Source organism: Ochotona curzoniae, unplaced genomic scaffold, assembly GCF_017591425.1.
Source record: "Ochotona curzoniae isolate NIBS_2020 unplaced genomic scaffold, NIBS_Ocur_1.0 contig_4612, whole genome shotgun sequence".
In the NCBI taxonomy this organism is placed as follows: Eukaryota; Metazoa; Chordata; class Mammalia; order Lagomorpha; family Ochotonidae; genus Ochotona; species Ochotona curzoniae.
The window spans coordinates 7,607,365-7,634,590 of record NW_024466343.1 but is presented as its reverse complement, the minus strand read 5'-3'; the positions used below and the strand labels follow the sequence as shown (position 1 = coordinate 7,634,590).

At 40.7% G+C, this 27,226-nt stretch overlaps 1 protein-coding gene and 1 pseudogene across 1 annotated transcript in view; one reads left to right on the top strand and one right to left on the bottom strand.

The window, feature by feature from the left end:
* Positions 1-27,226, bottom strand: part of AK5 (adenylate kinase 5) — a 236,446-nt gene that overhangs the window by 148,788 nt on the left and 60,432 nt on the right. The window lies entirely within an intron of this gene.
* Positions 3,811-6,937, top strand: LOC121161013 (annotated as a pseudogene).

The window sequence follows — 27,226 nt, the reverse complement described above, 5'->3', positions numbered from 1 at the left end:
TTTGGCGCGCCAGCTTTAGACCTGAGTGACTTTGTTTGACTGCCAAGGACCATGAGCTTAAGGTCTGACCTGGCTTGAATCAGAGCTCTCTTGCTGTTTAGCTGAATGATTTGCCCAAATGTCTTTAAGTCTCTCTAACCTCAGTTTCTTGGTTTCTAGGGTCAAACTTTATAATACAGTGTTATTGGGAGGAGCTCATTGACTGGCACACAATAAACATAGCAAACTGTGTCCTTGCTATGCGGTGACATAAGGCTCATGTCAAATGCAAGAGTAATTAATCTTAAGAGATTAAGAACATATTTACTAACCTAATTAAAATCAAGGTTTGAGATAAAGTTAGTGAACATTAATTTATTAATTACTTTTTCAATGGCAACTTCTAGATTTCTCTATATGCTCTCTCCTTAATCCAGAACTGTGCTTACAGAAAAAGAATTCAAGAAACAATCTGAATATTATAAATTGAATATTTATTATTAAATATTATTAAATATACTTTTATTAAAAATAGTAAGTGTTATTATTTTAAAAAGATGTGTGTGGAAGCTGAGGAACACCTAGTTGAAGGGCTGCAGATTGCCCAGAGAAGGTGGTCTGGGGATGTGTTGGCATGGGAGCAGCTGAGGGAATATTTGGTAGGGGAGGAATGACTTCTGGGGGCTTCCATGGACCAGGCCACTGTACTCGCAGATAGGTGAGGGAGTTGAGATCATGTGGCTTAGAGAGGTGGGGAGGGAAATGGAGGTTACATCTGGGTCAGCCAAGGAACCTGTCCACATGGGAGACCTTGGTGTGGATAAATAGCATTATTTGCTTCCTGCTGGTGAATGTAAAAACCAGAGTTGGGGAGCATGCCTGGCTGGGCTAACCCACAGTACTCACTTGCAAAGGGTAGGTCATGTCAGGCTGGGATGCACTCATTAGAATGTGAGGGAACTGGATCTAGGAATGGATTCTGTAGGGAATTTGTGGGCTTGCAGCACCCACTGGTTTGCATGAGAGCCCGGGGTGGTGACTGGCAGAACCACACTGGAGTTTGCAACTCACCTGACACTCTGGGCAGTAGCAGGCCCACTAGGAGAACTTGAAGGAACTCCCCTGCTAGACCATAGCTCTGGCTGGCTAGCTTAAGAGCCAGGGATAAAATGGGGCAGGCTAGGCAAAGCTGCAGCACTCACCAGCATTTATATAAGCAGGGTTTAACTATAGGTCAGGTCACAGCAGCTGCCGGCACACATGAGAACCAGCACAAGGTGTGGGCCTAGCTGCAAAGTACACCAGCAAGAGCTGAGACTGCAGGCTGGCCATGCCAGCTGTGTTAAAGCACCTGTAAACACTCACAGGATCTGAGGCTGGGAACAGGCCTGACAGGAGAATTTTGCGGACTCCCTTTTTTAGGTAGCAGTTCCCACTGTTAAGTGTGAGAGCAGGGACTGTCTGTCCACATGCTGTAGCACCTTTCAGGTTGTGTGGGCTGGATCTGTAGGTGGGTCAGTCTGGGCTAGTCTCTAACACCCACTGGTGCTTGCAAAAGCCAGAATGAATGTGGGACACACCAGGCTACGCTGTAGCACATGCTGGTTCACATGGGTCTGGGGTGGGCCAAGCTTAGCATCGACTGGTGAGAGCTGGAATGTGTGAGGACCAGTTGTGCTAGGCTGCAGTACCTACTAGCACATATGAGATCCGGGGCTTGGAGCGGGCATGGTAGCAAACTTGACCTGACTAGGCTGTGGCATCTGGCAGTGTGTTTGATGCTCAGGCCTTGGTGGGCTGGGCTAAGCTAGGCCATAATATACATCAGTTCACGTGAGAGATGCAGTTGAGGATGGACCTGACCAGGCAGTTGTGACTATCAGTATGTGCTGGTATAGGTGTTACAGGCAATCTGACCCTTCACTGGCTGGCACACAATCTCAACTGGCATAGAAGAACTGAGCTGAAATATTATAGAAAACTTTCACTTTCACTTAGATGAATAATAATTACTTGGTGAATTAATAAGTTACTTCATGATCAAGCAAGGTAAAAGAAGGAATAAAAGTAAATCCAAGTGTATTTTGTTTGGATAAGCAAATGAAACTGGGAACTACTCAAGGACAAGCTCCCAACACATTTTCTACAGTGGAAATATGTTATTACAAGAGAGTCCCAAATGCATACCCAGTTCTTACGTTCTTACTACCACGAGAGTTAACTGAGAATGACAGGCAAGTAGGAGACTAAAATGAAATTCCTTACTTTTGGCACATGCTTTGGTTAAGGCACTGACATGCCAATCTAATTTCACATGAGTATTTACAGACTGGGAAACTACATTCACTGGAAAATTACATTGTTCTAAGTAAAAGTCTCAGAAATGACACATTTTCCTTCTCGCTAAGTATATGAGCTGAAAGACGTAACACTTGGACAATTTGTTTTAAAAAACCCTTCTCATCTCTTTAAATGGTTTACTTTATTTATTTGAAGGTCAGAGTTGCAGAGAGGGAGAAGGGGGCGCGGTTCCTTCACCGGTTGTTTCACTTCTCAAATGGCCCAGCTTTGGCCATTGTGGCCATTCGGGGAAGTCTCTCTCTCTTCCTTTTCCTGTAACTCTTTTTTGTTTGTTTGTTTAAATTTTATTTTTAATTTTATGAAACAATTCTATAGGCCCAGGGTCTTTCCCCCAAACTCTTTCTTTCCAGCAACTGATTTCCCCCATATTTTCAAGAAAAAATAAATAATAAATCTTAAAAAACACACACGCACACAAAAGAAAAAAAAAAAGCAGCAACAATGAAAAAATCCAGGTTGGGTTCCTGCCCCCTCTTTTCTTGAAAACAGTCTGACTAGAGAGTAAGTTTGTGGACAAACCAGGGTTGTTCTTTTAAAACAATTCATGTAAATACATACTTGGAAGACTCTAAGTGATGCCAGGAAAGGCTCTGGGTCATATGCTGACTATAGTTAGAAATAAAAGCACATTATCATGAATCAGAACCTAAGCAGAATTGTGGTTGTAGAGCAAAGCCTCTTGACTGTGAAAATGTGAATGGCAAGACTGTGTATTTATAGCCTCCCCTTAGCCACGTGCACTCTGGCTCAGCATCAGATACAGTCAGGAGGTAATGAAATGTGACATCTAGCTACACATAAGTGATTTATAAAGAAGAGAAAAAAAGCAGAACTGGTAAAGGAGGACTTTGGAAAGCAGATGTAAAGCAAAGCATGGCACTCATTCACTTAGCATGGTCATGGCAGCTGGAAGAACCCTGAGAGTTCTTGAATGATGAAGAGGGCATTGGACTCCCAGCATGCTGGCTGGGCACAGCTGGGCAGGGTTGCCATGGACAGGGCTGGTTTGGGAGCATAACATTTCACTTTTTGTAGTAGCAGGTAAAATGATTCTTTCTTTTACTTGGTGCCTTTCCAACATGAGACTACACCAGGTGGGAGAAAAGCAAAGAAGAGGAATAATCTTCTTGTCTCTATCCCATTTCATGGCTTTTGTTGAGAATCTTGGCTCATCTTTGGATTTTCTAAAGCCTACTCATTGAAATGTTACTTGCAGTTATCACATATAAAACTATCTCCCAAGTCTATATACAGTTTCTTCTGATTGGAATGAAAGCTCACTTTGTGAAAGCCTGTGTGGCTCTGGGACTGGTAAGGGGGGCACTTGTGAGAGACAGAACATGGTGATATATGTTAGAGGCTGAAAGGTAGAATTTATTCCTTTCTGCTTTGTGATTTTGAGCTTAATTGCTTTTCAGTGACTTGAGGGAAAGAAGTGTCAGGCAGCCAAGCTCACTGTTGGAATTCTCCATGAGGCTGGAGGTGAAGCATGAAAGCAAAAACAATGTGCCCGCTGCTTGGGACAGGCTTGAGCAGGTGAGAACAAGCAAGCTGGGACCGGAGACCTGTAGAGGGCATCTGCCTGGCCTCTGGTCAAAAGCTTGCAGCAGACAGCCCTGCCACTTCACTTTTACCAACACATGCTGCTGAGCAAAGCTCCTCCTGGATATTGTTTGGAGAAGAAAATCAACATGGAGAAATCCCATAGGTGTCTCAAGGCAGACATAACTGCCCTAACCCCGAAACAGGAAATGTCATAATGCAAATGGTGCTTACTGGTATGGGTCATCTCGCCCAAGTCCTTGGGTCTGCTGCCGTGGTGGGTGCTGGATTCATGAGCCCCAGGGGTGCGGGATCTGGTGGAGCTCAGGTTGTCTGACCCAGGTTCATGAGCCCACCTAGAACTGATTCTCCTCAGTGTAAAGGATGGAGTGCTGCATGGCAGACCATAGTGAACATAGAGAACGTTGGGGCCTGAAGAAGACATCTGGTGCCATAGCAGAGACCAGAGAACAGAACATATGGACAACTACCCCAGCCAAAGGATGACAGCAAATACTTGGATGAATGGAGACTCTAAAGTTGACTGTGTCTGCCAATGGATGTTATAAGGGATTCCTCATCTATATATTGGTGAGATCAATAGCATTTCAGAACTATCATATCCAACTGGGCAGAATCCTTGCAGTGTGCACTACATTGTGACCCTGTGTTGGTACTGGGTGGTCATTCCCCATCCCATGGTACTGGGGCAGTTGGGAGACTGAGTATGGCTTGTCCCCTTACATCTCCCCAGAAATGGAAAGAATAAATAAAAAGTTTGAAAACAATGATCACATCCACTTCTCCCTAACCCTAAATCCTTCCCACCCTGACCAACTAGGTAAACATCACCTAAAATAATAATAAAAAAAGAATAAAATGTTTAAAAAGTTTTACAAGTTTAGATTGCCCCCTCTATTTTAAAACTAGTTCTTGCTAAAATGTATACTCTGGAATAAAATTGAGGTTGTGATTTGGAAAGAGAACAGGATTTGAAATCTGGTAGATTTTTGTCTGAAATCTGTTTTTATCTGAATTAAGAAAGGTTATCTAGTCTGTATAAGCCACAGCTTTTTCAACTGCAAAATGGATTAGAAATTTTTCTTTTTTTTAATAATATATTTTTATTTTGAATTCTGAATTATGTGGTACAATTTTGAATAGGCTGGGATTCCTCCTCACAAACTTAGAAGCCTTTCAATAAGGGTTTTAATGAGGATGAAAATGAACACTTCAATGAATCAATATTTAGCAAACTCCATATGAACTGCAATTAGTATAGGTTGAGGAGAGATTATTTGACTATTATTATTTGATTAATTGAGCTGGTGTATTAAGATCAGATATTATATTAATTTTAGAAGCATGTATAAAGCTATTACAATACAACCATATGATCTAATCGGAAGAAAAAGAGCTCGCTTGTAACATGTGCCACAAATTCTTTGAAGGATAACTCATTTTGGAACTAAAGACCTACCGAAAGTAGCTTCATAGCCTTGACATTTCTGTAGTGTGATGATGTGCAGACAGGCACAGACTGCTGACTTTGAACAATGATAGGTGAAGGCTAATACGCCTGAAACGCCATTAGTCAGACAATTTCAGACACTAGGTCTGCCTGCAAAATATGTGAACTTAAAAGGCAGTTTTAAATCACTGAGTGATTTACCAGCATTTTAGCCCAATGACAACCCCTTATCTCTATGACTTGTCCTGACTAAAGCGTAGAGAAATTAAGAAGTGAAAACTGTACATGTGAAAACAGATTATTTCCTGACAATTTAAATGACACATTTGTCTCACATTCATACTTCCACCCAAAGCAGAGTCAAAACAAAGCTACTGAGAACAGACAACCTGATGAGCAGACTCTCTGAAACTCACACAGGAAATAAAACTTGGCACCATTATTCCTTGGGTATAGGTAGAACAGTGTGGTAGGATAGGAGCATGGGCTTTTCATTTTAGGCGGACACGAATGTATTCTGCACCTTTGAACTTGGGACAATTTGAGTGATCTTATACATGCAGATATATTAGTCTTATACATATGTTAATCCAAGGTTGTTTAACAGTTGCAAGTAATAATGTCAGTCAAAACAAAAACAGCAATAGTTTCTACAAATTATTGAGAGCTTACATTATTTCAGGCTCTACTTGACCAAATGCTTATAAACGTACATAATCTGTGTCGAAGTTGTCTTGGGATAACATTAGTCTGGTGCAGGTGAGCACATGCAGGTATAAAAGACAGGTAGGAGCTGAACTTGTCTGACTCCGAAATCTAGTCTCTCTGCTTCATAATGGTTACAAAAGATCTGATACTTAGGCAAACATTTCTGGTATACTTGATAAGTAGTAGTTACAATGATGTAATATATAATCTTAATTTCCAGCATATGGTTTTGAAAAGGAACAAAATAGCTTTTTGGAGAAAAGTTTCCAACTGGAACCAAGGAAGGTTCCAAAGAGAAGAAAAAGAAGGTGCCTTTTTGTGGTTCCAGAAACCTTTAAGAAAAAATAAAAGAGCTTTACACAGCTGAAGATCAAACACCTAAGGAAGAAGTTTGCCCAAAAGATGCTTTGAAAGAAAAAGACAAAAACTTATTTAGAAAAAAAGCTAAGACTTACTACAAGGAATATATTCAGATATTCAGAGCGAGATTTAAATGGCTAGGATGACAGGAAAAGCTGCCAACTTCCATGAACCTGCAGAGCCCAATCAGTGCTCATTATGAAGATTAGAAATGTCGGTGGTATGAGCCCCAAAGTGCACAAGATGTTGCAGCTTCTTTGCTTTCACCAGATCTTCAATGGCACCCCAATGAATCTCCACAAGTCTCCAGTACTAACATGTTGATGATCGCAGACCCACATATTTCATGGGGATGTCTGAATCTGAAATCAGTATTGAACTCACATACAAACGTGGTGATAGCAGAAATAAGAAGTGAACCGCCATGACAGACAGCCATTTCATGGTAGCTAGGGCATCATCTGTGTGGAGGATCTGATTTGTGAGGCCTGGACTATTGAAAGATGCTTTGCATGAGTAAATACTATCCTTTAGCCTTCTGGATTCTTTACCACAAAGCAGGATGAAACAAAAACATAGAGATCCTGGTAACAGAAAGGCCAGATGAATCAAGACCAAGATGCTAGTATGAGGAGATGCTAGTAAGACGAAGGATCAAACAGTTTAACTAAGAAGATGAACGAGGGAATCGTGGCATGGCAGCTTAAGCTGCTACCTGCAATGCCAGCATCCCATATGAATGCTGATTCATGTCTGGGACTGCTTTAAATCTGATCCAGCTCCTTGACAATTTGCTGAGGAAAGTAGCAGAAGATGGTCCAAGTGCTTGGCTCCCTGTCACTCACATGGGAGACATGGATGGAGTTACAGTTTCCCAGCTTTGGTTACAGGCTGGTCATTATGGACACTTGGGGATGAGCCAGTGGATGAAAGATTTCTGGTTTTTTTTTCTCTCTATCTCAATCTGTCTTTCAAATAAATAAAATGTATCTTTAAAAAAAGAAAGATAAGCTAAGATTTTACCATGGCATTTTTGTAATTTAGCTTGTTAATAAATAGCAACTGTTCACAAACTGAAAAAAAAAAAGAGAGAACAAAGATCTCTGATTATAAAAGCCAAATGTATACAGATTTGGAAATAAAAAATAATTAAAAAATATGTCCATAAATATTACATTGTTTGAATGTAGTAAGACATATTTAGCAATTCTGATTTTGGAGTTTATTTCCCTTTTCTAGCTCTTATTAATTTATTAGCTATCTCATTCTACATGTATTTAATAACTATTTAATACCATGAACTATTCTAGGTCCTAGATATAGCAATGAATGAAATTTACATACATAAATACACAGTTCCTGCCATTATACAGTTTACAGTTTGATAGGAAAAGTTAGACAATGAATAAAAATGAGTTAAATGGTAAACCAGAATGTAACAATTTCGTAGATAAAAATAAGTTGGTTTCTCGTGTAACAGGTGTTTTGGATATATTCCTAGGAGTGCTATTGCTGGATCATATGGCATGCAAATTTTCAGTTGTTTGAGTGTTCTCCATACTGATTTCCATAGAGACTGTACCAACCTGCAGTCCCACCAGCAATGGAGTAGGGTTCCCTTTTCTCCACATCCTCTCCAGCAAGAGTTGTTGCTATTTCCCTGTATGTGGGCCAATCTTACTGGTGTCAGATGGTGCCTCATTGATGTCTTAATTTGGATTTCCCTTATTGCCAGGGAGCTTGAGCATTTTTTCATGTGTTTGTTTGCCATTTGGGTTTGTTCCTTTGTGAACTGTCTTCCCATTTCCCATGCCCATATCTTGAGTGGCTTGTTAGATACCACATGTTTGCCTTAATTTAACCTGTAATTTTTTTTGAATCTGTAATTAATACTGTCTCAACCCATGTGTTTTGAAAAATTGAACTTGCATTATTTCTAACATATTGTTTACTTAATACTGTGTCAATTAATTCTATAACATTGTATATTGTTGCTGATGTTATGTTGGGGCTTTTGATTGATTGTGATTTTACTCTGTTGGCTCTACCTTCAGACCAGAGAAGGTCTCCCAAAGAAGCCGTTGAACTTATGTGGACAATAAGATGCTGGACTCTATGCTGGGTATATGCTTGCAATGAAGGAATCTCAACCGAACTTGAACTGTGGTTACGCAACAAAGTGGAGGAATCCACCATGGGGGGAGGGTTATGAGAGGGTTGGGGGAAATCCCAGTACCTATAAAACTGTATCACATAATACAATGTTATTAACAATAAAAAAATAAAGTAAGGAGGTGAAGGGACACACAATTTAAACAGGAGACCAAGAAAGACCTTGGCAAGAAGGTACTATCTGATTGAAGACTTGGAGAGAGTAAGAACCAAGCCATGTGGGTCTCAGAATAAAGGCTGCAAACAGAGGGAACAGCCAAGGTCAAGGCTTTCAAGGCTGGAGCCTTCTGGGAACAGTGGGGAGAATTGTAAGGAAGTGGGATAAATGCTGAGGACAGCGGCGGTTGAGGAAGTCAGAGACATAATAGGCTCCCACTTCCATGTGAACCTCATGGGCCGTGGTAAAGACTTGGCTTTAACTGAGTGAACTGAGAAATCACTAAAGGCTTAAATAGGGATGAGGCATCATTTGATTAACTTTCACAGACGTTTTCTTGGGCTCTTATGTGACAAGGCTACAGGAAGGTAAGGCTGAAAACAGCGAGACCGTCAGGAGACTACTACAATAACCTGGTAGACAGATGACATGGTGTGAACTGGGGTAGCAATTTAATTTTTAAAATATTTTAAAAATGTATTTACTTTCATTTATTTGAAAGGCAGAGTGAATGAGAGAGACTGAAAGAGAGGGAGAGAGAGAAAGTGAGAGAGATGGAAAGACATCTTTGATCCTCTAGTTCACTTTCTTATTGCCAGTAACAGGTGGGGCTTGCCTGGCTGAAGTCTGGAAGCTTGAACTCCACCTTGCTTGTGACATGTGTGGGGCAGAGAAGCAGGTACCTGAGCTATTATCTGCTGCCTCCCAGGGAAGGCATTAGCAGAAAGCTGGATCAAAAGTGGAGTAACTGGGACTTGATCCAGATACTCTATGGGATGTGGGTATTCCAAAGTGGTGATTTAACTGCTGCGTCAAATGTCCACCTCTGACCACTTTTGAAATATGTTTGTTCACCATTTTTATTCCTACAGTATGAGTTTTTCAAAACTTCTTTTGGAAAATTGCTGTCTGCCAGCCAGCATCGTGGTATAGTGTGTAAAACCACTGCTTGTGATGGCAGTATCTCATTTGGGCACCTTTTTGAGTATAGATGATTCCAATTGACCCAGCCCCTTGCCAACGGCTTAGGAAAAACAGTGGAAGTCAGCTCCGGTACTTGTGTCCCTGTCACCCATGTGGGAGACACAGAAGAAGCTCCTTGCTCCTGGCTTCAGTCCAGCTCAGCACTGGCTGCTGTAGCCGTCTAGGGAGTGAAACAGTGGGTGGAAGAAGTCTCGCTCTGTCTTTGATCTTTAAATAAGACAGTATCTTTTTAAAATAAATTATATTTGCATACCTGATTGCATACTCTTAATGAATTACTGTAATCTTTTACAAGCCTAGGATAAGGAAGCACAGGCCATGAAGAGGGATCATGTTGGTGTCACAGTGCTATTTCTGGAAACTCCTGAGTTGTGATGTTCTAGGTCAATTAATATGCTTGGGCAGATAATGGCAGATTCAAAGCATTAAAATGTTGAACAACAACCTGTGGAAGTCTATGTAATATAGCTGATCTTTTAAACCTCATAATAGAAAGAAAATTAAAAAGAATACCAAAAAAAAAGGTTTTAAAATGAAAGGGCTATTTATGGAAGTGAAAAGATAAAAAAAAAGCCTAAAGGTACTGTTATTATCTCTATGGTGTGAGTGGAAAACATTGTCAGTAAGCTATCTTTTACTGTCATAATGAGAGAGAGAGAGAGAGAGAGAGAGAGAGAGAGAGACAAAGAGAGAGAGCCAGACACAATGGCCAGAGTCAGGCCAAGCCAAAGCCAGGGAATGCAGAGTTTCCTCCAGATCTTCAATTGAGGGCGGAGGCCCAAGCACTTGGGCTACTTTCTGCTGCATTTCCATGTACAAAACAGGGAGCTGGATCAGAAGTGGAGCTACCAATTACAAACTGGTGCCCATATGGGATTCGGCATCTCAGCTGGCAGTTTAAAACTGGCCCCAAAATAATCTTTCAATTTTGTTTTTTCCCATGGATTTTCTGAAATACTCATATGTTTCATCTACTGTCAGAGGTGCATTTTTTACCACTCTTTGGAGATGGAGGAACTGAAGAGAGAATATGCCAAGTCTTACAGATAGTAAGTGATGCAAGTTGGATCTGATTCACTTTCCTTGGAGACTTAAGTTGGTGCTCTTTGCCCTAATACTACTCCACATCCCACTAAATATGAGGCAAAAAGTGGAGTGTGAGAACAAAAGAGATGAAATTACAAATGATAGGGAAAGACAGAATCTGAAAAATGTAAAGGAAGAGGAATGGGTATGTTGCTCTAGAAGCCAGCTGGAATGGAGGGCCAGCTGAAGCGGGCTAAAAGAGAGTATGTGTTGTCTTTGGGCTGGCCCTTGTCGTCCTTATTTTTTTTTAAGTAATTATTATTATTTTGGCCTAAATTATGTGACCTCCTGTTCCTGGCACTGAACATTCTTCCTATGAGTTTGTTTCCATCATGCAGTAGCTTCTAAAAGGAAGAGAGTTAATCTCATTATTTTTAATCCTTGCCCTGCAAAGATAAAACATAGCTGTTGAAATCAGTTGAATTGTTGGTTCTAATCTATTCTAGCCTATTGGACAAGAATAATCACATTCAGATTTAGAGTCAGGTCTTCATTCCCAAAGAAAACTGATGTGATATAAGAGCAAAACAAACCAGCACAAAAGAAATCTCAAACTTTTCTCAACTCCACTGCCCATGTAACTACTGCCTTACTTTTGTCCTCTCCCTCATATTCAGATGACTTGAATTTTCTACACCTGCCCACTCAACTCTTTTCTCACCTCCTACTTATTGCCTACTCCCATCTGGTCTCTGTCAACCCACCACATAAGCCATGGATGATACATTCATGAACTTCCTTCCAATCATTAAAACAAGCAGGCTTTTCACAGTTCTCATTTACTTGACTTCTCAAGGAACAAGTTTGGACACTTGACTTGCCTTTCCCTGCCATAATTTCAGTTTAGCATCTGTGATGCTCAATTCTCCTTTTCTCTAGTATCTTTGACCTTCTTCTCTTTCCTTCTTGACTTATCTGCCTCTGCCAGCCTTAAGAAAACTGTTTTTGTAGGCCAGCATGGTAGCTTAACACACTAATCTTCCACTTGCAAGTGCAGACATCCTAGCTATTCCACTTCCCACACAGCTTCCTGCTTATGGCCTAGAAAAGCAGTGGGGGATGGCCCAAGTCTTTGGGCTCATGCACCAATGTGGGTGACCCGAAAGAAATTCCTGGCTCCTGTCTTTGGATCAGCTTAATTTAGCTCTGGCCTTGCGGCCCATTTGGGTGATGAATTAGTAGATGGAAGATCTTTTTCTCTGTCTCTCCTTCTCTCTGTAAATTTGCCTTTGAAATAAAAATAATTAATTAAACAAAACCTTTTAAAAAAGATATTGCGTTTGCAGAGACTGCGGCTCTCTAGGTAGTATCATTCAATGGCAATTCAGTTTCCCATGACAACATAAACTCGCTGAGTTAATAAATGAACTACCTAGTGCCTTCTGTGAACTGAATTCTAGGTAAATTCATTTATCCTGTGCCAACTGCCTCATTCGACCTTTTCCCTGTGTTACTCTTGCACCTGCTTCTAAAATCCTCTAAACTCTACCATTTTTGGTCCCATCACCAACCCATTCCTGAGCCTCAGCAAACTCATCTTCTGCACTACAATTCTCAGCTCTGACAGGATTGTTCTGCTTTGAATATATTTTGTATCATTAATTCCTAGTAAGTTTGATGGATGGCGAAGAAAGCACAACTGCTGGATTTTGTAGTTTTTTTTGAGATACCATGAAACCCAATGAGGAAGTAAAACTATAAATTGGGCAGAGGACTCAGAAAGACTCAAAGTCAGCTGAGCATGCACTTTTCCTCAGTGGAAAACATTCTATTGGCTTCTTTTAGATGTCTGAGCTGAATTTTCCACGCTCCATTTCAACTGGCTAGTTTACTGTTCTTTTAAGTATACACCATTTTAATATTTTTATTCATTTTTTTAAGATTATCAACAGAATACATATCAGAATGGCATATGTTTGAAAGAAAAAAACCTTAAAATTCTAATCTCTAGGCATAACCAAGCACATGAATTTTCCATAGTAACATTTAATTATGTCAAAATACTCACATGTTTGTGACCAAAAATAAAAAAGCTTTACTTTTTTTCTATAACATAAGTTACATAGAATATTAAAGAGTTTTCTGATTCCACAGTTCTTTTTCTTCTCCTTTTGAGCTCAGGAATGCTTTCTTTTTCTCAATAAAAATACTGATTTTAATTTAAGCCAATCATTGTAAACAATATAAGCTGACAAAAATAGGCTTTTCTTTCCTCTTTGCTTTTTTTTTTGAGAAAGAATAGAAAATTTGTTATTCAATTAGAAATCACATTATTGTGGATAAAATTATAATTGTGTCTGAGGTAAGAAAAACATAATTCTCTGAAGTATGACTCATTTTAAATTGGAAACAGCCAAGGACAGGAGAATTTAAGATCTGAGAAATCGTTTTAAATTACAAAGATAAAGTTTTAGTTGTAGTTAAAAGTGGAGCTTAACCCTGTACTTTTCAGATTTATCTTCACCTCTGGGCTCAGATTGTGAATTTTCTGGGATCAGAAGTTGGTCTTGGGTCTCTTTGGCATCCCAGAGCGATCTGAGAGGGCTGTGTGCACATTTTTGTTTAAAGGTTTATTTTTTATTTTGATTGGAAAATCAGATATACAGAGAGGAGAGACAGAGATGAAGATCTTCCATTTGCTGGTTCACTCTCCAAGCAGCCTCAATGGCCGGAGCTGCACCAGTCGGAAGCCAGGAACCCAGAGCCTCTTCCAGGTCTCACATATGGGTGTAGGGTCCCAAGGCTTTTGCCCCTCCTCTATTGCTTTCACAGGCCACAGGCAGGGAGCCGGATGGGAAGAGAGGGCAGTTGGGATTAGAACCAGCTCCTATGTGAGATCCTGGTACAAACTTGTGAGGACTTTAGCTATTAGGCTACCATGCTGGGCCTGGCTGTGTGAAGATTTAACAAATATAGGCCTTTGACTCTTCGAGAGCTGGGGACCAAAATACACAGTAATTTCATTTATGAACTCTACATGTGTCTCACAACAGGCACTCACATTTTTTCTAAGCTGAGCTGCAAGCAAAGTCTGTGATAGAAATACAGAGTAACGACTACAGAAGCTTCTATGGGGTAAATATGCTGTCCAACTGTGTGTCTTGTAAACATGCTCATGACATAATTGTAAATCTTACAAATGTCGAAAACGGAGTACAATATGAGTTCAACCAACATATTGTCAAAATACCACAGAAGAACGTTGTTTAAGAAAGGGTGAAAAATGTTAACAGTTGTTGTTTCTGGATGATTTTTGCTTTCTTCCTATATTGCTCTGTATTCCTCAACCCTAGAGGCCAATCACACCAAGCACACTGGTACAGTCTCTCTCTCTCACACACACACAAACACACACACACACAACCTACATAAGCATTGCTTGCTCTAAAAAAGAAACGTAAGACTTTCACATAAAAATCATTTAAAATAGAGGTAAACAGACTCCATTTCTGCTTCTCTGGGTAGAAATCTGAAAGCTGCTCATCCTTCAGGCAGCTCTCATTTGCCAAAGCTGAGCAGTTAAATGATAGAAAATAACAGGGCATGCATCTGCCAAGACAGATTTGTGGTTGACATTTCTTCTCAAAAATGTCTCCATTAAAATAAGTAGCTGTTGGTTGTGTCTCTTGATTTAGACACTTTGAAAAATGAGTAGCTTTCAGAACTGGATTTCAGGTTTCTCATGAAACTCATTACTTTGAATGGATGTACCTAAGACATGATTGAATGTGTGATGGAAGACAACTGTTGCCACCTGAAACATATTCACATGAGGTTGTTTGGCAAAGTGAAAAGTTCAGCAACATAAGCTCTTACTTTTATTACTGTTATTTAGTGTATATTATGATTCAACTCATTTTTGGGGCACAGTTACACTAGTAATTACAGATATTTATTTAGTTATCCATGTGAAATGACTGCTTTATACTTGTCACCTCTATTCCTTAATTAATCTTGCAAGTAAGTTTTTATTCATGAGGCCATTTCAGTTTCGAGAGAGATTAGAAAGCTTGCCTAGTTTTAAACATAAATTTTTGCGACTTCAAAATCATTCCGTGGCCTGCCACACCACACTACCTCTTGCTTAATGTCACATATATCATTAAGTCTATTTCACCAGTGTGGAAGTTCTTAGAATATATTGGAAATCAAGCAGCATTCCGAATGACACACATGAATGAATTGTTAAATTGGCAGTGTCATCCAATGTTCTTTGTGTCCACAGAAATCACCCTCAGAGGTAAGAACGGAAGAAAAAAAATCAATAGAGACAGAGAAAGCAAAATAAGAAGAAGAAAAAAGAGAGGAAAAATCAACATCAAGGACCTAGAAGATAGCTCCTGACAAGTTTCGCTCGGCTGGGATAGGTTTGTGAAGCATGCTTTTTCTGTGCAAGTGCTGTGCTCAGTGCTTGGCCCCCGAGGCTCACAGTCTACCTTTGAGGCAGGTGCTATGAGATCCTGTCCTCTGAGTGTGGGCGCCTTGTGCAGGAAAAGCAGGTGGGAACGTGTTTGTTTCATACCTCTAAGTTTTTAAATGACTGGCCATGTTTTTCTCTGCAGATAAACGGTGCTGCTTTCACTTGTCTCCTTGGGTTCATTTTTGCTTTCTAGATCCCTCCCTGTATGGCTCCAAATTCAGGACGTGGTTAGGATACTGGTTTAAATCTGGCTTCCCCAACACATTTTTAGTGAGCAGCTACCACGTGCCAGGTAGGGTTCTAGGAGTTTGGAATATAATGGTGAGAAACTCAGTCAAAACACTTCCTTCACAGAGTTTCTGTTTCAGCATTATAGCACATAATTTCTGAAATTTGCATTCAGTGAAAGAATCTTAACTTGGCTTTTAGAAGCATAAAAAAAGAGAGAAAATTTGACATGATATTTCTGATACACACTTTGAACTGAGAGATCTAGCCTTAAGAGAAAAAATAAAGCGTAATCACGGCAACGTAAACATTAAACATCTTAAAAGTTGTTACATAGCCAGTATCAACTGTGGAGAAGGTATAGAAGATTGACAAATGAAACTTCCTTTTGTTTGTTTTTCTTTATATACATTGAGTACACATACACATATTTAATGAGGTCATAATCTAACTGGAAATCCAGTAATATGGTCCATTAATTTAGTAAATATATATATTGAAGGTAATTTTATGGGCTGCAAGTCAGGTGCTGGAATTAAAACAGTCAAGATGACAGCAGAATCATAAATAAAAATAGAATATAATAGTGCTCTCTTATGAGTAAATTTGCTTTCTGCAGTTTTAGTTACTCATGGTTTGGAAATATTAAGTGGAAAATTTGTATCATTAGAGAAATGGATCATAGTCACGTAACTTTTGTTGTGTATTTGTATGACTGTTTTATTTCACTATGGTTTCTTTTTAAAATAAATTTATTTTCTTTTTGATGATGTTTACATAGTTGAGAGGAATGCATGCCCATGTGGAGTACCAACAAGCGTAAGAAGGGTCAAGGAATGCAGGAAAGTAGAGGAGACAACTGCCTCCAATCTCCTTTTTCTTCTGGTATCTGGGGAAAGCAGGGAAAGAAGGGGGAGTGAACCCAGCAACCCAATCGCATCAGTACCCAGGAATGGGGAAGGCTATCTGATCTCATCCCAGGGTCCCTGATATGGAGCATATTCTGAGGATATTGCTTAAGTGGTTTTTGATAATTCTGAGATGCTGTTGATTTCGTTGTTCCAAGGTTGAGCAAATCCTTCCAAGCTCCATTGGCTGACATAGTCCATCTTAGAATCTCCAGTTGCCCAGATACTTGTCAGCAAGAGCTGTCCACTTTATTCTGCTTTATATGGTACTGGACGTTCTCTGCAGACATCAATGAACTGGTTGTTATGTCTGCAACGAGCCTCTGGGTGTGCGGTCCACCACATAGGCCTCAGTAACCATGGAGACCCCATTCTGCACTCGACAGTCAGACCACAGATGCTGTAATTTGTAGTTCTGAGTCCAGTCATCCAAAGAATGAGGGTCTCCAAAGAAATACAGGTAGAGGTGATCCCAGATCTGACCCCTGTCTGAGCCAGCCAGTGTCAGGTCTGGCTCAGTTTATCACCGAAATCAACCTACTCACACACTGGCAGTTGCAGTCACCTGGTCAGTTCTATTCCCAGCTTCATCTCATATACAAACCCTGGATGCTACAGTCCAGCCTAATCCTGCCCACCACACACTCTGCCCTCAGATACACCAGCGCAAACTGTAGCTCAGTCAGGGTGACTCCTACAAGCCCCCACTAGGCCAGCACTCAGTCCCAGTTTAGTCAGTCCCACATCCAATTCAGCTCTTGTACACATCAATGGGTATTGTAGCCTGCTCAACCTAACAGATCCCACTATCTAACCCACACTTAAACTGGCAGGTGCTACTCCTGTCTAGCTAAGCCAATCCCCAACCATGGTTCTCATGCTTACCAGTGGGAGTTACAGCCTATCAGAGAGGTGCCCACAGTTTTCCTACTGAACCCAATCCTGGCCACTGATGCTGCACTTTCCAGGTGGCTCTATGCTCTAGGTTGACAGAATTTGCTCCAAAATTTTTCCAAGACATGCCAGTTGGTGTTGCAGCAAAGCCCAATCAGCTTGCACCAGTGGGTAACAGTCCGTTAGCCAGGCCTGGCTCTCACCTTAACCCAGTGCACATGCAGGCCAACAGGTGTTGCAGCCCTGTCCTGCCTGGTCTGCCCCCAATCCCAGATCTCATGCTCCTTAGTGGACCAGTGGTTCAGCAGGGGAGCTTCAGTCTTACATGTGCTGGTAGGAGCTGTGGTCCAGATTGGCACAGCTCACCTCACCTCACCTCACCATCCACCAGCAGGCGCTGTTGTCTGGATTAGCCTGGCTTGCTCCCAGTTCCAGCTCATGCTGGCGGGAGCTGCAGCCTAACCCAGCCCCGGCCCTAATGTACTGTCCTATACCTACCCTGCTCATGTGAGCACCAGCAAGTGCTGGAGCCTAGCCCAGTTTAGGACACTTCAGACCCAGTCCACATCTATGCTGAAGGATGCCGCAGCCATGTACAGCCCAGTTCACCACCCCCATTCTGGCTCTCACACTTACTAATGGAAACTGCCACCCGGCAGGGCTATCCCCTTAGCTCCCTGAGCAGGCTTGCTTCCAGCCACTGATCTTGTACTTGCCAGTGGTTGCTCTGACCCAGCCTAGCATAACCCATCACCCATCTTGGCCTTTGCCATCAGATGCTGTAGCCTGCTTGGCCTGCCTGTATTCCCCACTCTTTCTAGTGGGTGCTGCAGCCTATGCTTGCCCAATATGCCCCCATCCCTGGCTTTCATGCAAGCTAGTAGGTATGATAGCCTAGTCTAGATCAGCATGGCCCACACCCTATCCTGGTTCCAACATATGCTGGTGTGCTATGTTTTGGCTTGACTCTGCCTGGTCCACCCCCTACATAGACAACCCACATACCTGCTGACAAGTGAAACAGCCTTGCCCAATCTGACCAACACCCAGACCTAACTCATGTGTTCACCAGTTGGAGCTACAACTCACCATGGGAGTTCCCCAAATTTCCCCACCAGGCCCACTCCAAAATCCAGATCCCACGTGTGCAAGTGGGTGCTAGGCCCTTATCCAGCAGTCTGTTCACCATGTCGGCCTTTGTGTGAGCTGTTAGATGTTGTGGCCCAGTCTGTCCCACACCGAATTCTTGGGTGTGCCTGAGGATACTATATCCTGGGCCAGCCCAACCCCAGGACCCATGAGTGCTATTGAGTACCACAGTCATGATTAGCTCAGTCTATCACCACCCCAGCTGTTGAATAAACCAGCTGGTATGCCAGCTTTCATTGGTGAGCCCATGATACCCCTCAGAATCTACTCCCAAACCAAGTTCTCTTGTGAGCTAGTTAGTGTCATGAGCCAGCCTAACATCGTCCACATCCTTCCCCAGAACTCACTGATGGGTACTGTGGTTGAGCCCTGTCAGGCAGGACCCTAGCCATGGCTTTTGTGTGCGCTGGTAGGTGGTGGTTGATTCCAATGATCCCAGCTCAGGTCTTTCATGTGGGTGGCTATTTTGGTCCTTAAAGGTCCTCTGGTTCCCTCCTCTAAACCACCCAGTCTCAGCCCCCTTGTTTACCTGCAAGTGTAGTAGTCTGGCTGGTGGAAGTCCCCTGGAAGTCACTATCACTTGTCAAGGTCTCTCTAGTAATCCTCCCTCCCATACATCTCCCGCTTCCCTGAGCAATCCACAGCCTGGCTCCAATACCTGCCCCCATGCCTGCAGATCCCCAAGCTCGGTTCTCTGGTGGTAAGCCCTGGCAGCCTAGGGCCCTGCCTGCCCTACCCAGGGCTCACACACATACTTGTCCCTAGACCTTGTTGCTGGTATACCGGCATCTGCCCCCAAACATATCTCCTGAAAAAAACAAAAGAAGAGGTGACTATGCTGGGACACTGGTATAGTTAACACAAATTGGGCACTAATCAGGTCCAACAGTTGCCTAGGTATAATGCAACCTACCCCATTGCCTACAGCTGGGCACTATGCTTTCTTTTAATATTTATTTATTTGAAAGGAGGAGTTACAGAGAGAAAGAGGAATGGAGAGATGGAGAAAAAGATGTATCTACTGGTTCATTCCACAAATGACCATCACAATGTCCAGGGATGGCCCAGGCGAAAGCTTGGAGTTTTATCAGGGCCACTTACAATGGTGGAAGTAGAGCATCCAGGACTTGAAATGGTGCTCATATGGGATGTGTGGAGGATATCAGGCTTAACCCACTGCATCATCAGTTTTTGTTGTTAGTTTTTTTTTTAATGTGCCTAACTTATAAATTAAACTTTATATAGGCATGTATGTAAAGGAAACATAGTAATATAGAGTTCAGTACCATCCGTGGTGCTATAAAACTACTGCGGATATAGGGGACTTCTATAGATGACAGAATTATGCAAACTATAGAATTAGAAAAGGAAGTTGTAGCACTATAGGGAGAATTATAAAAGATCATTTAATAACTGCCTGATTGAATCAAAAAGGGATGTTACAGGGGCTCAGAGGTGGAGCATCTAACTCCATCAGGGTAGCTTCCAGAAGAAGCCATCCCAAGTTTAAGAGCCTCCCTTACCTCAGGTCAAGGTGGTGTGAGTAGATCAGGATGTCGGGAGAGGGTAAAGCCTGGGCCACAGTGCTAGCTGAAGGGAGCGTAATCTCTGCACAACTATGCGTAATAGAGGACAATCTGTAGTAACTCAAGGGCTGTCATTTGCAAAACATGGAGTGGAGGAGGGGAAGCATTACAAACTTGTCTGCCCAAGCAGTTTTAGGAAATCAGTGAGCTATTATTGAGATGAAATTGGTGAAATGAACAGGCAACCAGAAGTAAACTACAGTCATTTAACACTTTTCCTACAGCCAGTTGTTTAAGCACAAGGTCAGATCTCAACATAAACAACACCTGGTCTTCTCGGATCAAATTTTTAGTTAAGAAGAAGATTGTTTTATAAGCCAACCAACCAGACAGAAAACTCAAGAAAAACAAAACACAAAACACAAGCAACCCATTATTTTAAAATTTTTTTGCTCAATCTAGAATTTAACAGCAATTGTGGAAATAGCCTGAAGCAACACTCTGTAGTGTTTCTCAGAAATCTGCCACAAGTGCTGGCACCTTGAGATAACCTGTGAATTGGCAGTGGTTTAGAGGCCAAACCATAAGAGAAAGCAGGAAAGCAGGAATTTTTGAAAACTTGAGAGTTTAAAACATGACCAAAAAGCTAGTTATCTGCTCCAACCGAGTGAAATCTAGACACATTCTTGTACACATTCAACTTATTGGAATAAATTTACACAACCCAATGCATTAGTTTGTGCATTAATTCAACAGAATATTTGAAAGCTCATACTATATTCTTTGCATGGTCCCTGCTAAGTACATTAACAGAAGAGAATGGCTTACAACACACTATTTTATACAATTCAAGCTTCCAGGGCCCAGCGCCGTGGCCTAGCGGCTAGGGTCCTCACCTTGCATGCACCAGGATCCCATATGAGCACCGGTTCTAACCCGGCAGCTCCACTTCCCATCCAGCTCCCTGCTTGTGACCTGGGAAAGCAGCTGAAAATGACCCAATGCCTTGGGACCCTGCACCCGTGTGGGAGACCTGGAAGAAGTCCTGGCTCCTGGCTTTGGATCGGCACAGCACCGGCTGTTGTGCTCACTTGGGGAGTGAATCATCAGACGGAATATCTTTCTCTCTGTCTCTCCTCTCTGCATATCTGACTTTGCAATAAAAATAAAATAAATCTTTAAAAAAAATTCAATCTTCCTTTCTGCGGACATCTTTTAAATTCAAACTTGTTTTGTTATTCTATGTAAGATGAAAAATGAAAATCAGTATTGGCAATAATCTTTGAGTACTCCAGATTAGCTAGAAATATAAAAATAACCGCTTCAAGATTATTTTACACAATGCTATTAGATTCCTTAAACAAAAAGTTAGAGTGGTTAAGGTAACCTTTCTTTTATTTCTCAACTCTTTCCCAACTGTTTATTTCTTGATTCTGTCTTTTCTGTTCACAAGTTCTCATTTTTAATTCAGAACTTGGTAATAACATTGATTCTTCGGACAATCGCTTCCAATTGTCAGATGCCCGACTGCTTTTGAATTTATGGAGTAACCTCTTCCTTGAGTGTTTTGAGTTCATCCAGTCACATAGGCATTTCTATAATGAAGGTAACTGCAATGTCAACTTGTAGTTTTCCATACATTCTTCAATCCTATTAGTGGTCAGGTACATTGAGGCCATGTCACCCTCCTCCTCACCTTTGTGTGTGCTCCATCCAGAGCAGGGACAAGTGGCCTTATCTAACTGTGTCCCATCTGCTAGTTCAGGTTGGACTGGGGAAAGGCACCATCTCTGCGGAGGTGCCTGGATAAGAACCTTCCAGAGGCAAACTGGATGAGAGGAAAAATAACAGATGGGGAAGCCAGAGCTAGAAGATAGCAGTAGCTAAGTCTGAGAGATGAAGCAGGAAAGATGGGGAAGAAAGAGGGGCAGTAGGAGATGTGGAGTCGGTGGGGGGAAAGGACAGCTCTTATGGGTTAAAATTTATCTGAGAAAGGAGAACAAACTTTGGTTTTACCAGAAATGACACCACCTTGGTAGAAATGCCTAGTTGCATAAGACATTAAATAATTTTAGTATCTATTGTAGAATATTGAGTGATTAAAATAGGTAAAAATTGGCAAAAAATTGGCACAACATTTGATATAGTATGCCAATTCTTCCCCATTTCTCCTAAAATTGAAATTTCTTATTTTGTAATAATAATGATTACATGTATTGAAGTAAATTTAAACAGATGATTACATTAATAATGATTTTGTATGGTAAAGTAAATAAAACAGAAGAATTACTGGGTCTAAGATGGTGGTATAGCAAGTAGAACTGCCATCTGCAATACCAGCCATCCCATATGGGTGCCTGTTTGAATCCCGGCTGACCCACTTCTAATCCAGCCCCCTGCTAATAGCGTAGGAGAAGCGCAGGGACTGACCCATGGGTGAAGCCCCTGCTCCTTGTATTTGCACAGTTCAGCCTGGTTACTACAGTCATCTGGGGAGTGAAGGAGAGGATGAAAATCTCTTTCTCTGTCTTGACTTCTCTCTCTGACTCTGATTTTCAAGTAAATAAATCTTAAAAAAATGATAAGAATTATCAATGAGGACATTAAAAATAGTTGGGCTTCTTTAGGGACCTTAACCTTGTATGATTTGCAAGCATGTGCAAAATGTTATTTGGGCTACTGTTAAAATATTCCTGCATTAATGGAAAATGCTAGGGACTTTCCAGCAGAACAGACAAGAATGAGTCAACCATGTAACAGTTTCCAACTAAATACTTCCTTTGCTTTACTACTCTGCTTGCCCTTTAAAAACCTCCCCTTCGCTCTTCAATTTTGGATCCCTTAAACCACCTGTAGTTTGGGGCTGCCCAATCCATGAACTGTTGTTTTTTAAAACATCCTCTTTAATATGTTGCTGTATTTCACTCCTTTCCTTTCAATGGGTGTCACCGCTTCTCAGTCAAACCCCTGCAGGTCACAATGAGATAACACTGTTGGTATCTTTTCTGATTGAGGGAGAGAGGGCTTAACTCTGCTGGGATACAAGTGTTGGCTTAATCCTTTCTTACAAGCCAAGTGAAGACAATGAGCCATGATCTAGTTCAACCCTCCGGCTCTAGGATTTATGGCATGTTCCCAAGTTTCTCTAAGCTTCTGTTTCCTTAATCAACCTCAGAAGATGTATGTAAGAATTAGATAATCATACAATGTAAATAAAAAAACTTTGCATATTAAGGATGCTTTTTGTCCTGTATGGAATGAAGATTTGATGACCAGAGCAGCAATAGCTCTTTCTTCACCATGAGAAAATTTTGAAGATGTAAACATTTCATTTGTGGTGATTACTATGCAGAACTTTAGTGGATTATTTGCTCAGTTACAAGGTGCAGGGCTGTGTAAAGGGAATAGTTTTTAATACGTATAAGTTGTTTGACTTAATTCATTAACTTATTTACTCATTGGATTCTTTTGAAGTAATTATTTGTGGAAACAATAGCTGGTGTGTCAACAGACTCTTTGCATGCATTTAAATGTCATTTTACGGGATTTGACCTTGTTAAGAGTCTTTGGTGACTGAGCCATACATCCTTGGTTTCACTTTCCATGATTTCAGTTACTTATAGCTGGCCACAGACCAAAAATATCAAATTTCAGAAACAACCAATTCATAAGTTTTAAGTTGTGTACCATTTTGAATCGTGTGATGAAACTTCACTCTGCCACACTCACTGTGTCCTACCCAGGACATGAATCAGTTGAATGTTCAGTCTGGCTACATAATATACTCTCCCTTCCCTTAAGTCACTTATTCATCAGGTGAAAATTTTCAACTTAAAAAAAGACAAAGCATCATACGCCGAGGTTACTATGATTTCCCACAAAAAAAAAAAAATCTACTAACTGTGAAGCTGCGAATATGGTAATGAAATTCATGCTAATTTTTATGGCTGTACTTCAAAATGCAAAAATTACATTCGTGCCTAGTTTAGATGAAAAGGCATTAAACTTGTGGGTGAGAGACACAGAATGTTGTGCCAGGAGGCACTGAACTTTGTTTTATCACATCCTTACAAAGATGAATGCAGTACTGTAAGATGCGATGGGTACCACAGTTTTACAACCTTAGATGGTGCACTGTTATTGTTGCTGTATTTCGTTAGTAGTTATTGTTCATCTTTTCCTGTGTCTAATATACAAAGTAAACTTTATCACAGATATGTAAGTATAGGAAAAAAAACATACTCTGTTTAGGGTGTGGAGCTGTGATTTTAGGCATTCACTGTAGATCTTGAAATGTATTTCTCACAGATAAGATGGGAATACCCTACATTATTTTCCTTTCAACTTCACCACGAACATTGTTCAAATGGGAACCCAAAATGATCAAGAAAATTACACCTCATGTGCATGTGACTCATTAGTGCCATTTTTCCTAAGAATATTTTTATGTTACTTCCATGTTGGCAATTGGTGCCAGGTGATTGTAGATACCACATTATAGTTGGAGAAGGGAAACCTGTTACCCAGTCTCAGGCCTTTAGCCTGTCCTTCCTGGTTGCCTCCTCCATTTCCTGTTGTACACGTAACCATCAGTTGCTGGTGTTTCCAGTCATTGCTTGCTTTTCCAGTGCCTTTAAAGCTGGCCATAACCACAGGATAACTCTTATCCTGACACTTCAGTATGCCCATCAGGCAGTTCCCAGAAGAATGGTCCCTGGTTTCTAACTCTTGAGACTTCTTGCTCTACCTGCCCTGTCCTGTGGATGATTCTAACACCCTTTGTTTCTGTTTCTGCTCACCAACCTGTTTTTGCTCTCAAAGACCAATGTTTGAAGTGGAGTCTCCCCTTAATCCACATTTGCCCTTAATCTTCCTGGTCTAGTTATGATACCTCTGCATGGGACATTTAGCTTCACCTGTGCTGTGTTCAAATGGTTTACATTTATATAACATCTTCCTATTCTCTATGGTGCCTGACGTGGTACATTGAATAGGTTACTGTCTGGAGAGCCAAGAGATGATTGCTGAATGAAAGAAGGATCACTGTTGTCTTATGAAAAGGGCATCATGAACAGAGAGACCCTCAATGAGGTTATTCAAATGCATGACAATTGAAAGATAAGCTTAATGGGGAAATAGCTCCAAGTACATGAGGACAGGGTTTGCCTGCAGAAGGAAGGAGCATGGTAAGGAGAAGCTGGGAATACAGGGAAACAAAAACCCCACCCCCAACAAATGACATTACCTTGCTTGAAATGTATGCTCAGATTAATCAATTTTATAAATTATTTTATGTTATTACCTAGTAAAAATTGCATTTTCAAAAACTCCTCAATGCACTTCACCAACTGAATTAATTTTCTCATCATTGTTTTCAGAAAAAATGATTATAGCTGAATAATGATGCTTATCAAATGATAAATGGAGAAAGCGGTTGATGGGTCCAGAGTACATTAAATGTCCTGTTTTAATGAAGGAAGGGATGACATGGCAATCAGAAGTATAGCCTTTAGGGCCAGAGGCCTGGGTCTGGGTTGAAACTCCACAGCTCTTGTGAGATCCTGGGAAAATTACTCTTTCAAGTTTTCTCACTTACAAAATGGATATGATAATAGTAGCTACTTCGTGAAGATTCTGTAAGAATTAATGACCTACTGTATGTGAAGTATTTGAAAAAAATACTTCAGAATATATTAAAACTCAAGAATTGCTTGCTATTGTTTTAAAGGACTATCTCTTTTGTAATATTTCCTTATATTTTCCTATTTATCAAGGCTTGAATATCTGCTTTTTTCTTTCCTCTTTGTCTTTTTTTTTTTTTTTTTGGATTAGTGGTCAGTTCAATCTTTAGTATCATTTCTCTTCAATTTTATTGATCAGTGCCAATTAGTTGGGCCTTAAACTAAGGCCAATTTAGCCCAAGAATTTTAACATACCATTTTTTTTTTTTTACCTTCCCAACAGTGACGTTATAACATCATAACATCTAAAGTCAGTGAAAACTAAATTCTTTATGTCTGAAACATTCATGGACACTGTTGTTAAATTTGTTCTCATTACTGATTTCTCCTGGAAGAGTAACCAGCTGAAAATTCAAAACTGTAGCATTTAAAGTTCAAGCTGTTAGGATCACATTTACTACTCTGTTTTCTTTCATTTAAAACCAATTATGAAGACAAGTTGTTGTTGTGAAACCCAGCTTGTAGAAGCAGCTTGGATGTTAACTCAAGTGTGTTAGCATTTTTTTTTTTTTTGGAATTGGAATTTTCTTAATGTGAGTCTTCCAATTGTGTTCATTTGATTGATATCTTTATTTGTTCATCATTACCATGTGAGACCCCTGCCTCATACTTAAGCAATTAAAAAGTTGCTCATGTTGTTTCGCATTCTACTTCATGGGAGGGTATAATAGTAGAACTCATAGAAAAATATTTTATATTTTTTTGGTGATAGGGAGGAATTGTGTATTTTCTTTAAGCTCTCATTTTGTCTGTAAACATCTGTGTGGTTGAGAATATTGCATTCCTTGGTGTGAGAGTTCTTATCACCAGGTGCTGACAGCAGCGTCGCTGTATAATCAATTCCCAGCTTAGAAATAAGATGCATTCGCTGAGTCACTTGGTCTGCTGCCTGCCTACAGAGTGTGAATAGGACTGATACTGAGTGAATTTGGGCCATGGAAAGTTGTGAGTCAGGGAGTTTGTTAGTTACAGAGACAGAAGGTGGAGATGAGCTATAAATAAAGACTTTGCTTGTTCTCCCTGTTTTGATGCTGTTTAGGAACCAGCATAATTTGTCCTCTAGGACTGCATGTATACGTGCTACATTTGGGTGCCACTTTTAGTGCAAATGGCTCCACCTCTCAAGGCTTTCACTTTGTTACTATGTAAAAGATCATGGCACAAAAGGTATCATAGTATTTTAACTTTTTGAGTCCATGATACGGACTTTCAATCTAGTTCTGCATATTTTAAAACTAAGACCTGAAAAACCTACATGCTATGGTAACACAGATGTAGTCCTGCTGGAGTAGCAACAGTGTTTTCAGGAAAGGGTTGTCCTGCTAGCTCTCCACAAAGCAAGAGCAGGTGAAGGCCTATTGTGATTCCTTACAAGCTGCTCTTTATTAAGGTCCAAATGGATGTTTCTCATGTTTTCATGTTACATCAGGGCCTAGATATTGAGGTTCTATTTCTATCAGATTTCATGCCAGAAGATATTGCCTACTTAGTTTAAAATTAGGAAGAGCAACTGGAAAGCAGCTCAGAAGGCCATATACTC